Source organism: Capricornis sumatraensis, chromosome 11, assembly GCF_032405125.1.
Source record: "Capricornis sumatraensis isolate serow.1 chromosome 11, serow.2, whole genome shotgun sequence".
NCBI classification, from domain to species: Eukaryota; Metazoa; Chordata; class Mammalia; order Artiodactyla; family Bovidae; genus Capricornis; species Capricornis sumatraensis.
This window is the reverse complement of record NC_091079.1, coordinates 29,722,260-29,725,438: the sequence shown is the minus strand read 5'-3', so window position 1 is coordinate 29,725,438 and position 3,179 is coordinate 29,722,260.

Sequence of the window (3,179 nt, the reverse complement as noted above, 5' to 3'; positions counted from 1 at the left end):
ACACTGTTTCATTCCACAAATATTTAGTGAGCACTTACTATGTGCTAGGAACTATACTAGGTGCTGAAATGTAATGATGAATAAAACAGACATTGTCCCTGGACTCATGAAGCTTATAGTCTAATAGGGAAGAAAGACCATGATCAAATATTATAAACAGATATATGTAAAATTATAGCAATTGCAGTGCTACCAGAGAGGCAAAAAGTACAATGTGAGCTTAAAATGAAGACATTTGACCTAATCAAGACGAGGGTAAATTTTGCCAAGCTGTGATGGGTAGGAATCAATGAGACAAGAAAGAGTAAAGTGTGCTCTAAACAGGGGGAAGAGCATGTATAAAGGCCCCAGGGCCCAGGAGAGTGTATCAGTTAGCTTCTGCTACATTAAAAAACACCCCCAAAACTTAGTGGCTTTAAAACCATCATTTAGCTCATAATGAGCTAAATAATTCTGTGGGTTGGCAACATGGCTAGAATCAGGTAGGTTGTTTTCCTCTGATCTCGGTTGGGTTCACTCATTCATACCTTGTGGTCAACTTCCAGGTCAATGAATGGCTCATCTCTATTTTATATAGTTGTTCCTTCTCTAGCAGGTGAGGCCAGGTTTGTTGACAGAGCAGCAGGGTTCTGCAAGAAGCTTCAAGAACTCTTATGCCCTAGGTTCAGAACTCACACAACCTTATTTCTGCCACATTCTATAGGACAAAGCACCTTCAAATATGATTAATAAGATATCAGTTCAGTTCAGTCACTCAGTCGTGTCCGACTCTTTGCGACCCCATGAATCGCAGCACGCCAGGCCTCCCTGTCCACCACCAACTCCCAGAGTTCACCCAGACTCATGTCCATCGAGTCCGTGATGCCATCCAGCCATCTCATCCTGGGTCGTCCCCTTCTCCTCCTGCCCCCAGTCCCTCCCAGCATCAGAGTCTTTTCCAATGAGTCAACTCTGCATGAGGTGGCCAAAGTCCTGGAGTTTCAGCTTTAGCATCATTCCTTCCAAAGAAATCCCAGGGTTGATCTCCTTCAGAATGGACTGGTTGGATCTCCTTGCAGTCCAAGGGACCCTCAAGAGTCTTCTCCAACACCACAGTTCAAAAGCATCAATGCTTCAGTGCTCAGCTTTCTTCACAGTCCAACTCTCACATCCATACATGACCACAGGAAAAACCGTAGCCTTGACTAGACAGACCTTAGTCGGCAAAGTAATGTCTCTGCTTTTGAATATACTATCTAGGTTGCTCATAACTTTTCTTCCAAGGAGTAAGCGTTTTTTAATTTCATGGCTGCAGTCACCATCTGCAGTGATTTTGGAGCCCCCCCCCCCCAAAATGAAGTCTGACACTGTTTCTACTGTTTCCCCATCTATTTCCCATGAAGTGATGGGACCGGATGCCATGATCTTCATTTTCTGAATGTTGAGCTTTAAGCCAACTTTTTCACTCTCCTCTTTCACTTTCATCAAGAGGCTTTTTAGCTCCTCTTCACTTTCTGCCATAAGGGTGGTGTCATCTGCATATCTGAGGTTTCTTGATATTTCTCCTGGCAATCTTGATTCCAGCTTGTGTTTCTTCCAGTCCAGCATTTCTCATGATGTACTCTGCATAGAAGTTAAGTAAGCAGGGTGACAATATACAGCCTTGATGTACTCCTTTTCCTATTTGGAACCAGTCTGTTGTTCCATGTCCAGTTCTAACTTTTGCTTCCTGACCTGCATACAGATTTCTCAAGAGGCAGGTTAGGTGGTCTGGTATTCCCATCTCTTTCAGAATTTTCCACAGTTTATTGTGATCCACACAGTCAAAGGCTTTGGCATAGTCAATAAAGCAGAAATAGATGTTTTTCTGGAACTCTCTTGCTTTTTCCATGATCCAGCGGATGTTGGCAATTTGATCTCTGGTTCCTCTGCCTTTTCTAAAACCAGCTTGAACATCAGGAAGTTCACGGTTCACGTCTTGCTGAAGTCTGGCTTGGAGAATTTTGAGCATTACTTTACTAGCATGTGAGATGAGTGCAATTGTGCGGTAGTTTGAGCATTCTTTGGCATTGCCTTTCTTTGGAACTGGGATGAAAACTGACCTTTTCCAGTCCTGTGGCCACTGCTGAGTTTTCCAAATTTGCTGGCATATTGAGTGCAGCACATTCACAGCATCGTCTTTCAGGATTTGAAACAGCTCCACTGGAATTCCATCACCTCAACTAGCTTTGTTCATAGTGATGCTTTCTAAGGCCCACTTGACTTCACATTCCAAGATGTCTGGCTCTAGATTAGTGATCACATCATCATGATTATCTGGGTCATGAAGATCTTTTTTGTATAGTTCTTCCGTGTTTTCTTGCCACCTCTTCTTAATATCGTCTGCTTCTGTTAGGTCCAGACTATTTCTGTCCTTTATCGAGCCCATCTTTGCATGAAATGTTCGCTTGGTATCTCTAATTTTCTTGAAGAGATCTCTAGTCTTTCCCATTCTGTTGTTTTCCTCTATTTCTTTGCACTGATCGCTGAAGAAGGCTTTCTTATCTCTTCTTGCTGTTCTTTGGAACTCTGCATTCAGATGCTTATATCTTTCCTTTTCTCCTTTGCTTTTCACCTCTCTTCTTTTCACAGCTATTTGTAAGGCCTCCCCAGACAGCCATTTTGCTTTTTTTGCATTTCTTTTCCATGGGGATGGTCTTGATCCCTGTCTCCTGTAGGATCTTAGAAATGGAAAGTGAGTCCAGTGCAGGTAACAAAAAGTAGCTGTGTACCAAAAATAATTTGAATGAATGGAAGGATGAATACCCAATATATGATCGTTGTCAGCATCTCCAGCCCATGCAATATTGTACTCATGGTCTGGAACTAATTTCTCTGCCTTGGGTTTTTTTTTTTTTTAACTCCTTGTTCTTGCCCCCTCCACAGTGAGGTCTGAGGGTTTTAGCTAAAATGTAAACTTGAATTTTTAGTGTTTCCCCAGAGCCTGCCAACATGATTGGTACATTAAAATCACCAGGAGGGGCTGCTCAAAAGAGACTTGTACCCTCCACTCTAGATTCACTGAATCAGAATTTTGAGGCTTGGAACCTAGGATCGCTATTTTTTGAAAGCTATCCCAAGGAATTAGATGCAACCAGTCCACCTTTCAGGAGAGCTGCTGGCTACAAGGTTGTCCAGATTCAAGTGTTCTTTAGCCATAT